Raw genomic sequence first — 15624 nt, forward strand, 5'->3', positions numbered from 1 at the left:
GTTATAGATTAAGAGACTGGGATGTTGGTGGTATGACTGAAGCTGAAGTAATGTTTGTTTCTGACCTGACCCATGTAAAGTCTGATATGTATCGTAGGATGTTGGTATAGAGCGAGTGACTGTAGCAGAGAATACAATATTTCATGGGTGTGAGACGTTATGTGTAAATAGCTAAATGGCTTCAAGGCATGATTTGTTCATTCACATTTCAGTTTCAAAATTTTCAAAATATTCATTTGTCATACAGGGCAGGATTTGAAGGAGGCATCATGTGGGCCAGAAGTTTTTGCTCACTTAACTCTTTGTCACAGTCTGTGTTTTCGTGACTCGCACCACAGCAATGACGTATCGCAGAGCCACGACAAGAGTTGGATTCAAAACTGAACTTCTGTTACATAATTCCATAAGACGGATAAATGCACCAAATGCGTATTTCGTATAACAATCTTATCCATTTGAATCATATTATGTATAAACAATTTGACTGCCTTAATTTATTTCAATCAATTCTTTATTAATGTGAAGGTAGGCCATCGGCATATGATACATCATTATACTTTAGCAGCGACGACGATTGTTAGCATAGAAAGTGAACATTTACATAAGGTTGGATGGGTGGAAATATCACCTGGGATAAAACGTTTATGTAAATCATCATAAGCAGTACATATCAATAAGAAATGGTACTCATTTTCTACATAGTAACAGGAACACATTTCACACAATCTTAAGCTTTTTGTTTTTTTTATATGCCTACCAGTTTCTTTATTCAGTTGGTGTGAACTTCACCTGAAAATAGCCAAGGCAATACGAGATTCATACGAAGATATGATTCAACACCAAAAATAAATTTACATTGAGAATAGAATGAAGTTTTTGAGCCATTAGACAGCGAGGAATGCCATTCCTGTAAATATATGTTTTGGGCTGTACAAATGAATTCATAAATAAAAAGGGTTTTTGTTAGGAATAAATTGATTTTCCGATACGCATCCCAAACCCATTGTGTGCAATAAGGTTTTCAGTCTTGATACCCAGTTAATTTACCATTTGAATCATCTAATCTAGCAATAATAAATTATAACATTTCTTAAGAAAACGTGTAGAAGGCATATTTACAAGTTTGTACCAATACATAATACAGCGTTTGTAGGCAAACACGTACAACGTGGGTGGGGTACATAGTTTAACACAGAATAGATATTTACAGGCTAAGTTATGAACTATTTCAATAGATGAATTAGAATCAGGGTCTAGACCCCATACAATGCACCATAAAGCAACATAGGCATTACTTTATTGTCTCAAATCCTGAAGGAGACTTCACATTTCATGTCACGCCGAAGACCCGGGTTCGAATCCCCACATGGGTACAATGTGTGAAGCCCATTTCTGGTGTCCCCCGCCGTGATGTTGCTGGAATATTGCTAAAAGCGGCGTAAAACCAAACTCAGTCAGTCAGTCAGTCACATTTCATGTGCTCAAATTTTGTTAAATTTTTCAAAATACAAAACAAAGCCTTTTTGGATTGTAAAGTAGAGTTCTCAAAAGGTTTATATCATGACAATATTTGTGAAAATACTATTCCCAAATATCTATTTGAAGAAACACAGTAAATTAATTTACCTCCTACATACCATTTTTCGTGCTTACTAAGGGTGCTACCATTTCTAAACACAACAGTTTTGGATTTTTTCTAAGCTCACCTGTAGAACATATTCCTTGCAATGCTGTTCAAGAACATTAATACGTTTTTGAAGCCCATAGATGGTGTCAGAGAATAGAATAACGTCATCAGCAAATAGAAGGAGAAACAACTGAGTTATTTCTGGATATAACTGTGTGCCCGGGTAACACAACGATCCTATACTATCAGCTTAATCGTTTATAAAAATTAATTACAAGAAGGGACGCAAGGCACAGCCTTGACGAACTCCAGTATTACAATCAAACATCTGTGAAAAAGAATTATTGACTTTAACACAAGATTAAACACAACTATAGATGGATTTGATGCAAACTAACATCTTGGGTATCAATCCTTTCTGTTGCAAACTTAACCATAATTTCGACCTATTTACCAAATCAAATGCTCTCGAGAAGTCGACGAAGAAGAATACAATTTACCGTTATTCGATAGAATTCTCCGTGTTATAGAATGAAGAATACAGATGTTGTCGACAGTTGAATAACCTGTTCTAATCCCTGCCTTTGCCTCGGATATTTTAACATAAGCTTCACGCTTAAGTCTATCGTTAATAACTGCAATATACGTTTACTAAATATACTGAGGATAGAAAATCCTCTATAATTTGAAACTGAATCACCTTTTATGAATAGGGACAATAAGACCAACCGATCACTGAGCGGGAAACACACAGATCATGTCGAATAAAACTGTTAAATATGGAACTATAATATCAGAAGAATACTTGAAAATTTCAACAATTAACTTATCATCGGCAGCAGATCTTTAAACATTAAGGGCATTTATTGCTTTGATACAGTCCGTATGGGTTCAAATGAGAACGATGAATGATTAAATAACTCGATATAGGGATAAGTTCACAAAACATAAATAAGACACATGGTCCTGAAACCTCCGTACCCAAAAGGATCTGAAATCTGACGTTTTACGATCGATCATAGAAAATGTTGTTTAAGAAACTATCATGTAATATTGTTCCATTTTCACGCTCCACACAGAGGGGTGACAAACGGCTGGTGGAACAGCGCCGGCTGCTTCCTGACTAGTAGGGGTCTCTCACCCGGCTGTGTTGAGCTGCACCTGAAATGCATGGCGGCGCTGTTCCACCAACTGTTTGTCACACCCTTATCTGCTGTTGTCACAACTTGTATTGCTGTTATCTGTCTCATCTGTAGTAGTAGAGTCGGATAACGACTATTTAATGATAGTTTTGTAATCAGAGTAGAATGAGAAGTGGTCTCACAAATTTGTTGAGTGCTGCCTTAGCAGCAAGACCAGCCATTGTGTGCCCAGATATTCCAACATGGCTTGGTAATCAACAGAGGAAGTAGCAGTAGCAAGATCATTATACAATTCAATTATTTCGATTAAAAGTGGATGTTTGCAAGAAATATTTTTGATAGCCAGAAGGCACGAAAGAAAGTCTGAAAAATGATATATTGTTTATATCTAGGGTGTCTATTGATATATTTAAGCTGATTAAGAACTTATTTCAAACCGAGTTTCAAGCAAATTATTATTCGAAAATCTAAGCTATTATATTTTAGGTATTTATCGAGACATAATAGTTGGACCTTACTAGCTCACGGTCAAAGAATATTTGTATTGAGAAGATCTGAAGTGTGGGAATTATTTAATCTCATCAGAGTTCGATTATATACGTAAGGTAAGCTGTTTTATTATATACAATAGTAATACAATTTGACTTTGATGTAAACTTCATAGCTACTCCTGTCTTTGAAGTCACCTATTTTCAAAACCAGGACAAGTTTCAACGTGTCATACGTGCCCTTAAACGCACAATGGTCTTAAGTGCACAGAAATCATGAATATTCATGAGTGTTATATGCGGCATTTGTCTTTGATATGCCTTCAAAGTTACTGGTTTCCAAAAGTCTCTGCCAGTGTCTATGTGCAATATTGCAAGGCTCAAGTAACAATGCTAAAACGTCGCTGTTGTAGTTGAGGATTGAAATGAACATATTTTGTCACGTGGTAGATTGTCGTGTCAATGAAAGTGATGTCAGTATGTTATTTGATGTCAAAACTGCTTAATGTTACTTTTGCTTTTATCCGAATATCATCCCGAGTTCGAATCCCCAGATGGGTACAATGTGTGAAGCCCATTTCTGGTGTCCCTCGCCGTGATGTTGCTGGAATATTGCTAAAAGCGGCGTAAAACCAAACTCAGTCAGTCAGTCATCCCTTTGGATTTCTACAAATCACGTAGTGTTCCTATGAAACTCTCTCTATATATATACACACACACACACACACACACACACGTTAAACACGGTGTTAATCATCTTACTAATCAATACTGATGTACTGATGAATAGTAACTATGTTAATCTTCGATATATTTTCACATCGAGTAATTTGAATTCATCAAATGTTGCATATAATATATTATACATTAATGTATTAATTGTAGGTAAAACCTCACGCCATAAAATGTTTATTTTCATAGCGAAAGTTTCAATTTGTAGCATATATCAAAGGCTCTATAATTTGTAGCACTTACAGATAGGAATTATTTTAGATTAAAAAGTTTAGAAGTTTGACAAGCTTGTTAAAGTTCCTTTTCGATAATTCCGGTTAAATATGTGGATATAAATAAATATGTGCATATTACTGAGTGAGATTGAAAATTCTGAACTTAATTGTATATTGTTATAAGTTAATAGCACCACGAAAAGTAACTTGACACAATACTAATCGAACAAAAGTTTTAGCTAAATGAAAAGTTATTTTTGTACTAAAAATTGTTCAATTATATTACAGAGAATCATCGGAGGTGATGCAAACAGTGCGGGCTCTTAAATCTTGCACCTACAATATCTGAGAATGGGAAAACGTGCTAGCCTATATAGTAAGTGCCGAACTATGTATGTTCACTCTCGAAATGATGTTTGCCAAACTCACTGGGCTGCAAATGCCATTTTACGGAAGCTTCTCTCAATCACTTTAACCTGCTCTCTAATGTTTCACTTTTCATAGTTTTATTATCAGTTTTGATTATTATACCCCCGCTTTACATCGTCTATTCGTCCGCCCGTCCGGCTCGAAATGTGTCCGAAGCATATCTCCCAAACTATACATGCTAGCTTCACCAATCTTGAAACACATGTCAGTCATGATCCCTAGATGTGCCTTGTGTGGGTTAGACCTGTCTATTATTAATTTTTTTGCGGTTTCCATAGAAACACCACTTAGTGCAATATCTGACCTGTGAAGATCCGGGGTAGAATAGGTCTTCAGCAACCCATGTGCTTGCCATAAAAGGCGACTATGCTTGTCGTAAGAGGCGACTAACGGGATCGGGTGGTCAGTTTCGCTGACTTGGTTGACACATGTCATCGGTTCCCAATTGCTCAGATCGATGCTCATGCTGTTGATCACTGGATTGTCTGGTCCAGACTCGATTATTTACAGACCGCCGCCATATAGCTGGGATATTGCTGAGTGCGGCGTAAAACTAAACTCACTCACTAGTGCAATATCTGTACTGTTGTCATTTTATCCTGTCTAAAATGTATCTCTTAAGCTATACACTCCTGTTTCATCCATCTTCTGTCTGATGAGTGGAAACGCAAACCAAGAGTATACCATCGAACTTCTAGATGATTACCGTAAAGTTTGTAAACTCAAAGTCAATCCGGCTCTGATCCTAGCCCCCTTGTTTCAGAACAACTCCAAGTCTGAGGTCAAGGACAACAGCATCCCCATATCTCAGTTGACACATACCATTGGTGATGTATCCAACCCATTGCTAATCGCTACATAATTGGCTTTGTGGAGAGTGCCAGTCTGAATGGAAAATATTATGCCAATCCTTTCAACTTTTCAATCCAGCATGCTAAAAAAACTGTCAGCCTTTAGGTAAATGGTGTTAGTGTACCGGGACATCAAACTCGTGCAGCCGATGATGAAAGCTACGTAATCTCCGTCCATAACTGTAAATCAGACAGCAGTGCTATCACCACCGCCATTGCATCGTATTAAATGTAATATAAGTTGTATGTTGTTCTCGTTGTATTACACTGTGTACAGAACATCAAACCAATGGCGGCACGTGTAAACGTGGTTTGAGCCTCAAAATATTGTTGGATAAAAACTGGATAGATAACAATATGGTAACATCTCTTCAGGCAAACAGCCCCTGTAATCTAACTTTATGCTTTTGATACATGAGTGACCATAAAAATAGAAAGGTTTACATGGCACCAATCAACCAGTTTGCCAAATCATGGAACGTTCATTCACAAGTACACAGCACCTGTGAATAGCAGGTGTGGGTTCCACAAGATGCAGTGACATACTGAAACCTTGGATCCATGCTTACAATAACATTAGATATTTAAACCAAATTTGACCCCAAATCATAGTTTTCTTTTGGACTAACGTTTAGAATTCTTTGTTAGAAATGCTACAAATGCTACAGTAACTAAACAACATGCAGTATCGATATTCTTTGATCTCGAGGAAGCATACGATACCACCCGGAAGCATGGCATTTTAAAGGATGTACATGATTTTGGTTTAAGGGGTCGTTTATCACAGTTTGTAACAGACAGGCAATTTCAAGTCCTAGTGGGTTCAACCCTGTCAAAGTCAAAGGTGTTTTGTTGTATCAAAGGCCATCAGCCCATATACAAGTTTACATTATTACACTGGTTGATAATATACCGATTAGTAGATACAGTGGAAATGATAAAAATATAACATTCATTTAACAATTGGTGGTAATAAGGAAGACCTGTTAGAGTAAGGTAAATCTGAAATCCCATTCAACAAGTTATTTCTTAGGTCCATTCCATGTTTTACAAATAGAGATAATCTAAATATTACGTCGGCATCATCCGATGACAAAATAGAAACAAACCCTATTCTACTCAACTTAGATTAGAAACGTTCTGGTATATATTTAGTTCGTATTTCTGCATAATAAGGACATTTAAAGGTAAAATGTATTTCGTCTTCTATAGCAGAGTTACATAATGGACAAATTCTTTGTATTCTTTCAAGTGATATATTCCGTCCATAATTAATCATTAGTTTTGACACGCCAAGTCTGTATTTTTATTTATATATATTTCTTAGGTTACTATTTGTTAAAACTAATAAATATTTTTCTGGCTCTAATAAAATTTTAAACGTTTTGTACAGATCATAACGTGAACTGTTTTCTAAGGTGGATTGTCATCCTTGAGAGAACATATTTATTGCAACTTTACGAAAATTATTGAGAAATAGATGTAGATCGCCAACAGATTGATTAAATCATACAAACCCATATCCATGTGAGAATAATAGTGTCCTTATATGCGATACCCATGTAACCTTACCGATACTATCTAGATGAAAGAGCATGTTATAAGCTATTTTCGGAAGCCGATGTTCTGGCATATGGATGATATTAAACCAATATTTTAAACACTTTATTTATGAATTCATGTAAAGTGGGCATCTTCCACCTTCCCCACATATCATATTATTTGGAGTTGCTAATCCAACACCAAGAATCTTTTTACATGCAAGTAGGTGAATTCTTTCTAAACATTCAAATCTTTGGTAACCCCACACTTCGGATCCATACAATAGAATTGGCTGTATTTGGGTATCAAATAATTTGCAAAATACATTAGGTGTAAGAATTCCCAAGTTTATGCGAAACCGACATCATATTAAGTAAAGCTCGTTTCCCTCGCAGTGATAAGTCAGAAACACATTTGTCCATATTTAGTGTTGAATTAAACATTATACCAAGATACTTATAACCATTAAATACATTAATTCGTTGTCCATTTAAGTACCATCTCTCCTTAAAATGTATAGGGCCCCCCTTTCTGAAAACTACAATTTCTGTCTTATCTAAATATACAGATAATTTCCATTCCTTAGTGCATTTATCTAATACACTCAACTGATTCTGTAGACCGATAACTGTGTCAGATAGTACAATAACATCATCGGCCAAAAGGAGCATAAGGATTTCTAGGATGTCAGGGTACATCTGTAAACAATGCTTACCGTTACTTGAAATTTCATGATACAATTCGCTAATGAAAATCGAAAATAACAGAGGACTCAACATACATCCCTGACGTAAGCCGGACGGGCAATCGAAAAAATCAGCAACACCATAATCACTACGTACACATGATTTGATATTTGAATACATTGATTTTAGTATATTAAACATCTTCCCTTCTCAAACAACACCATAATTTATAACGATCAAGTATATCAAATGCTTTTATAAAATCAATAAAAGCCACGTATAATTTGTGTTTACGACGTGATAAACATTTTTGAACTACAGCATATAACGTTAAAATGTGATCTATGGTTGAATATTTTTTTCTAAAACCAGCTTGCACTTCCGGTATCTTATCTCTCATATTGGCCCAGTTAGTAAGTCTATTATTTAAAACAGTAGTAAAACTTTCCCAAGGACACTCATTAATGATATCCCCTTATAGTTGTCAGGGTCTCTCGGATCGCCTTTTTAATGTAAAGGGTCTATTTCTGAACAAGACCAACTGCTGGGAAATATTTGATTATCAAAGAGTTTGTTGAAACATTTATGGAGAAATGGCATTATATCAAATTGGGAACATTTAAGCAACTCTATCAGCACTTGATCGGGTCCGGCAGATTTTCCGTTTTTAACTTGTTTATTGATGATGTAATTTCATGTTCAGCTATATTAGAATTTAGAATGAATGCATCAGTATCTGTGAACTGATCTGAACAAACCACATAAAGACCCAGAACTGTTTTAAATGGCATTCCCATCAAAGTTGTGAAGTGAGGCAAGTTCTTGGGTCTGATATTTGACTCCCATTTAACCTTTCTTCCGCATATCAAATCCTAAAACTAAATGCCTGAAGGCACTCGATTTTTGAAAAGGCGTTTCTAATTCTAAGTAGGGAGGATCAAGCTACCCTCCAACACCTATATAGATCACTGGTCCGCTCGAAGCTTGATTATGGCTCCATCGTTCATGGTGGAGCCTGCAAAAGCAACTTAAAACTATTAGATTCTGTCCGCCACCAAGGTCTGAGATTTGTCTTGGGTCATTCAGAACTTCTCCTGTTGACAATCTCTACGTCGAGGCAGATGAGCCTTCTCTCACCCAACGCCGTATAAAATTATCATTACAATATATTACCAAACTATATTATTAAACATCTTCCCTTCTCAAACAACACCATAATTTATAACGATCAAGTATATCAAATGCTTTTATAAAATCAATAAAAGCCACGTATAATTTGTGTTTACGACGTGATAAACATTTTTGAACTACAGCATATAACGTTAAAATGTGATCTATGGTTGAATATTTTTTTCTAAAACCAGCTTGCACTTCCGGTATCTTATCTCTCATATTGGCCCAGTTAGTAAGTCTATTATTTAAAACAGTAGTAAAACTTTCCCAAGGACACTCATTAATGATATCCCCTTATAGTTGTCAGGGTCTCTCGGATCGCCTTTTTAATGTAAAGGGTCTATTTCTGAACAAGACCAACTGCTGGGAAATATTTGATTATCAAAGAGTTTGTTGAAACATTTATGGAGAAATGGCATTATATCAAATTGGGAACATTTAAGCAACTCTATCAGCACTTGATCGGGTCCGGCAGATTTTCCGTTTTTTAACTTGTTTATTGATGATGTAATTTCATGTTCAGCTATATTAGAATTTAGAATGAATGCATCAGTATCTGTGAACTGATCTGAACAAACCACATAAAGACCCAGAACTGTTTTAAATGGCATTCCCATCAAAGTTGTGAAGTAGGCCAAGTTCTTGGGTCTGATATTTGACTCCCATTTAACCTTTCTTCCGCATATCAAATCCCTAAAACTAAATGCCTGAAGGCACTCGATTTTTTGAAAGGCGTTTCTAATTCTAAGTAGGGAGGGGATCAAGCTACCCTCCAACACCTATATAGATCACTGGTCCGCTCGAAGCTTGATTATGGCTCCATCGTTCATGGTGGAGCCTGCAAAAGCAACTTAAAACTATTAGATTCTGTCCGCCACCAAGGTCTGAGATTTGTCTTGGGTCATTCAGAACTTCTCCTGTTGACAATCTCTACGTCGAGGCAGATGAGCCTTCTCTCACCCAACGCCGTATAAAATTATCATTACAATATATTACCAAACTATATTCTAACCAGTCTAATCCTGTATTTCACTGTGTCTTTAATCCTCTTTATGAGGAATTGTACAACATGAAATCTTCTCTTGTTCCGCCTCTTAGGCTCAGAATTAAGCTATTCATTACTGCTGCGGGCACTGAGTTGGAATATGTATCTCCTTCCCGTCTTCTCCTCCTTGGCAACTGATTAGGCCACAAGTCGACCTAACACTCACTACATTTAATAAATCAGAAACTAATGAATTACAATATAAACAATTAAAAAGTAAATATAATACATATAAATCCTTATTTACAGACGGGTCCAAGGATGGTGGCGTACTGGCTTGTACCACTGTCATTGGATCCAGAACAATATCTTCCAGATTACCCGACGTCAGTTCAATTTTCCCAGCAGAAGGAAACGCAATATCAACAGCCTTAAAATACATTGGTAAACACCCCAAATGTAAACAGTACATAATCTTTTTTTGACCCCCTCTTCGTTCCTTCAGGCTATTAAAAATCTTTCTTGCAAACACCCACTTTAAATTGAAATTATTGAATTATATAATGATCTTACTACTGACCAATACGACATAGTCTTTTGTTGGTTACCCAGCCACGCTGGCATGTCTGTGAACACAATGGCCAATCTTGCTGCTAAGGCAGCATTAACAAATCTGTGACACCACTTCTTATTCCATACTCTGATTATAAAGCTAACATCTTATATCCGTGATCTGATGAAGAAAAAGTGGGACACCCAAGTAGGTATATATAAATGACATGAAATAAAACCCTATATTGGTTACACCTACTTGGGTTGTCAGTCCAGATTTGTGTGTTTATATTGTATCGTCCTCTATAGTTAAAGTATTTTAGACTTAATTACTAGTTGTAAATATATATCTGTGATAGTCTATTTGGTTTTACTGTTCTTTGTCGGCAGATATTTTAAATTGATTACCTTGTTTTCATCGCTATATGGCTGTAATGTTGCCGATGCGATGTAAAATTCTAACTCCCTCTCACTCTCTTTTGGAACCTAGTATGGTGACCTACCTTCAGTTGTTGGCGATCTATAGCCTGTTAAAATATTGTGTTGTCCAGATATTTAAAATGTTTTGGTTTAATTACTAGTTTTACATTTATATCTGTGATATTCTAGTTGTTTTACAGTCCTTCGTTGATGGGGATTTTATAATCTATGGTTAATTATTGTTAATCTATAACTTGTTTTAGTCACGATATGGCTGAAATATTACCAAAGTGACTATAAATTTTAACTCACTCACTCACTCTGAATGTCAAAACATTGATGGATCTTTTTAGTACTGTTACTTAAGGGATCCTTTTAACGTAAATTATCATTTATTTATTGCTTTAAGAAATAGAGTCCTCACATGTATTTTGAAATATGTTTTGTAAATAAATGAGTTTTTTTATAATTGGTGAGGGAGTGAGTTAAAATGTAACGTCACCTCAGCAATATTTCAGCCATATAGTGACGAGCAAGGTTGTGTATAAACAATACATTTGAGTTGTTAAACAACCAGTCATCGAATGACTGTAAATTAACCAGAGTATCACAGATGACATTAATACTAGCATGTAAACCTAAAACTATTATATAATATATATAAACAGGCTGTAGATCGCCAACAACTGAAGGTACATCACCCCACTAGGGACCATGGTGACTTACAGTGCCTTTGCTACCTGCATTGACTTTATGATTGGTAGTTTAGATCATCAGCTGAGATTGCTAGTGGCTGTATCCTCAAAGGGGTTTAACGTTTTGTAAAAATTATTGTTCTCCTGAGAGGGTAAATAAGTCCCAAAACCATCAGCGGATATCAGACCATCAAGCTTACCAGATTTTTTAAACGTTGTATTCTTGTGATTTTAAGTTATGGCTAAATTTTCCTACAATCGCCAGCGGCTGAAGGAATGCCGTATATCCAGCTACGGTTCATGCAGGAAGCATGGTCCCTAGTATAGTAATCTACCTTCTGTTGTTGGCGATCTACAGCCTGGTTTTATATTGTATCGTCTTCTATAACTACACTGTTTTAGATTTAATTACTAGTTTTACATTTATATCAGTGATAATCTAGTTGTTTTACTGTTCTTCGTTGACAAGTGTTTATTATATACTTTTTAATTATTACAACTCTATAACTTGATTTAGTCACGATATGGCTGAATTTTTGCCAATGTGACTTAAAATGTTAATTCACTCACTCACTCAAGGACGCTTACATTGTTTACATTAAGATTGAGTGACGTCACTCTTTAGCAGATGTTACAAACAGGATATACGACAGTCATGGAAATATCATATCCGAAAATAATCATTATATGTTGCCAAGAGAAATGCCGTCAGTGAGAAACTGTCATCAACATTGGAACACGTCTCAAAATCTGTACATATATACTGACATATCAGTCAGTCAGACAGACCATAGAAGTCCTGAATCAGAGGCATATTGTGATCAGTAACGCTTAAACCCTTCAGAAGAGGAGAGGGAGCATCGAACAGTCTCAACATATTCATCAGGATATATTAATTTCCAAACAGCGTCAAATTTCCACAGAACGTCACCTCAAGAGCAAACCCACGCAGGCCTCAAGAAACAACAGATTCAAAGACGGTTCTCTGCATTTCATCTTATATTTAATAGAAATGGCAGCTATAAGAGGCAGATTTATAAACATTGTTCGCTCCTTCTCAATGTCCTTGACAGGGAGAAGGGAGCGTCCTGGATCAAAGGAGTGTCGTGTTCTAGCATGTGGCCCAAGAGATATAACTGAAGCCCTCAAGCAAACCTTCCAGACAGAAACAGACATAGCATCAGCGTCACTGAACACCCTCAGCATGAGCAGACTTCAGGGCCTGGTAGCTGGGATAAATCGACTTTCTGTGATGATGAGTGATGCTTTTATCCTCGTCTTCTACATGGACGATGAAGACTGCTTCCAGACCATCTCAGCATTCAGAGAACGTATAATTGAACTGAAGGGAGAGGACGTGCCATTACTGGTTGTTGGCTACAACCGCACCACGTCTGCTCCACGGATCATGGGTCCAGAGACCGCAGACTGCCTTGTTACAATCGAGTGGGGTTTGGGTTACAAGGAAGCATCCGCCGGCAATCCAGGAGATCTGAAAGAGGTGTTAAAAGAGATGTTCAATATTATCGGAGCTAAGCAGTCATTGCAAAGAGCAGCTGAAAGCAGAATGACCAGTGCCTGATGTGTTTGGGCCTCTGAGGTGGTTCGAAAACCCTTTTAAAAATTACAACATTGATAAGTGTTTGATAAGGAAATGTCTCATCTAAGATAATTGTAAGACAACACTTGTAGGAGTTTACCCAACTACAAAGCTTACATGCGCATGAACAGCTGCCACGATATTGATGGGATCTGAAATGTTCATAATGACAGTGATGATCACGTTTGCCACTCTGTCTTTTTATTCGACTGGTTTCACAATATTGTGTCATTACATTAAGTGTTTGATCTTGTATTGCCCTTTTATATATTGACCTACCTACTGTGTTGAATGAAGGCAGTCAAATTGTTTATACATAATATGCTTCAAATAGATAAGATTGCTGTACGAAATACGCATTTGGTTCATTTAGCCGTCGGTGTAAATCCAACTAGGGTCTATGCAGGTAGCAAAAGAACTGTAAGTCCCCATGGTTCCTAGTATGGTGATCTACCTTCAGTTGTTGGTGACCTATAGCCTGTTTTTATGTTGTATTGTCTTCGTAAATAAAATAGTTTTACATTTACATGCCAGTTTTAGACTCCATCTGTGATTTTACAGTCCTTTGATGACTGATTATTCAGCAACTTATATTTATTGTGTATGTAAAACCTTTCTCGTCACTATATGGCTGAAATATTGCCGAGGTGACGTTACATTTTAACTCACTCACTCATTTATCCGTCTTATGGACTTACTTGGTTTGACATACGTCAAGGGTGGGCTGGGCTGCATGAGTCTTTTAGAGGCCATCAATCAAATAGAAGCCCCAGCACATGTTATTGAGATGTGTATTGTTACCACAATAATCATCATCATCATCATCAACAGCAGCAGCAGCAGTAGCAGTGCTGAGGAGTGAGAATGTCAACTGACCAGAAATGAGTTCAGCTCTGTGAAAAGGACATCAATTCATAGAAGGGTCATCAGCTCACCGTGATTCACAGAAACCTCTCAAGCTGCTTCATTCCTCACATAATCTGAACGGTCCAAGGAGATCTGAAAGAGGTGTTGAAAGAGATGTTCAGTATTATCGAAGCTAAGCAGTCATTGAAAAGTGCACCCGACCGAAGAATGACCTGATGTGTTTGGGCATCAGTCTCAAATCCTTTTAACAATTACATAGTTGAAAGGTGTCTGATAAAGAAGCATTACGATGATTATAGGACAACATTTGTAGGACTCAACAACTCAGCTCACGTGCATGAACAGCTGCTAAGATATTGATGGCATTTGAAATGTTCATGATAACAGTGATGATCATGTTGATAATCTGCCTTTTTATTGGGTTGATTTCATAATAATGTCTACATTCAATTGTTGGCAATCTGTTGCCTGTTTTATTTTGTATTGTCATCTCTAGTTAAAATGTTTTAGAGTTACTTACTAGTATTAAATTGAGATCTGTCATAAACTAGTTGTTTTACAGTCCTTCGTTGAAGGGTTTTATAATTTACCTCTATAAGTTATCACATCGTGTCGAGGGAAATACAGGGTTTTATCAGTCCCTCGTAAGGTTGTATTCCCAGTGCCGGAGGCTCTGGGAGGGACTGATAAAATCCCGTATTTCCCGAGACACGATGTGATAACGCATTTATCTAGCCGAATGTTTTTACTAAATCAAAAGAAAACAATACGCATGGAATCGACTTGTTTTTATTTATGTGAGATGCCATGTTGACACCAGCTGATCGATTGACCTCAATGCAGCGCACGTTACTAAAGGCTTGGCGATGCACGCTTTTCTCACTTCGCGTGGTCACCGAGGCGTGGCGGGATAATACGACTTTTGTACTCCCTGCTCGCGGATCGTGACGGGTGTACATGGTATTTTATCAGAGTCACGAGAACCAATCACAACTCGACATTCTTACATGAGGCTGGATAATATTTTTTATGAAATTATAACATATTTTTAGTCACGATATGGCTGAAATATTGCCGATGTGACTTAAAATCGTAACTCACTCACTCACAATATTGTCATCACATGAAGTACTTGTTCTTTACATGTCCTTGTATATATCGATATCTGTTTTGGATGAAGACAGTCAAATAGTCTGTCTATAACGAAGCTGCAAATATATAAAATTATCATCCGAAATACGCATTTGATTCATTAATCTGTTATTAGTTTGACATAGGAATGCTTCCTCTTGCTTGCAAACGGTATCTATACCGAAATGTTGTTGGCGACCTATAGCCTGTTTTATGTTGTATTGTCTTTGTAAATTATAATAGTTTTACATGTACATGCTCGTTTTAGACTCCATCTGTGATACTCTAGTTATTTTGCAGTCCTTCGGTGACTGAGTATTTAGCAATATATATTTTTTGTGTATGTAAAACCTTTCCCGTCACCATATGGATGAAATATTGCTGAGGTGACGATGAATTTACACACACACACACACACACGCACTCTCTCTCTCTCTCGATCAAACACACTCACACACTCACACTCACACACTCACTCACTCTACCGAA

Source organism: Haliotis rubra, unplaced genomic scaffold (genome assembly GCF_003918875.1).
Source record: "Haliotis rubra isolate DU_JTF1 unplaced genomic scaffold, ASM391887v1 Scf674, whole genome shotgun sequence".
In the NCBI taxonomy this organism is placed as follows: domain Eukaryota; kingdom Metazoa; phylum Mollusca; class Gastropoda; order Lepetellida; family Haliotidae; genus Haliotis; species Haliotis rubra.